We start from the raw sequence: 215 nt of genomic DNA, 5'->3' as shown, positions 1-215 counted from the left end.
GCAGCAGCAGCAGCAGCTGCTGCTGCTGCTGCTGCTGCTGCTGCTGCTGCTGCTGTTGCTGTTGCTGCTATTTCTGCTGCTGGTGCTTCAGCAGGATATTGTTGTTACTGCTGCTGCTGCTGCTGCTGCTGCTGCTGCTGCTGCTGCTGTTTGTGTTTTTTAGTGGCTTCTCGTCGCTGGATGAGGAGGAGCAGCAGATGCTGCAGCTATCAACA

Source organism: Eimeria mitis, genomic scaffold (genome assembly GCF_000499745.2).
Source record: "Eimeria mitis Houghton genomic scaffold, Emh_scaff747, whole genome shotgun sequence".
In the NCBI taxonomy this organism is placed as follows: domain Eukaryota; phylum Apicomplexa; class Conoidasida; order Eucoccidiorida; family Eimeriidae; genus Eimeria; species Eimeria mitis.
This window is presented reverse-complemented; position numbering follows the sequence as displayed.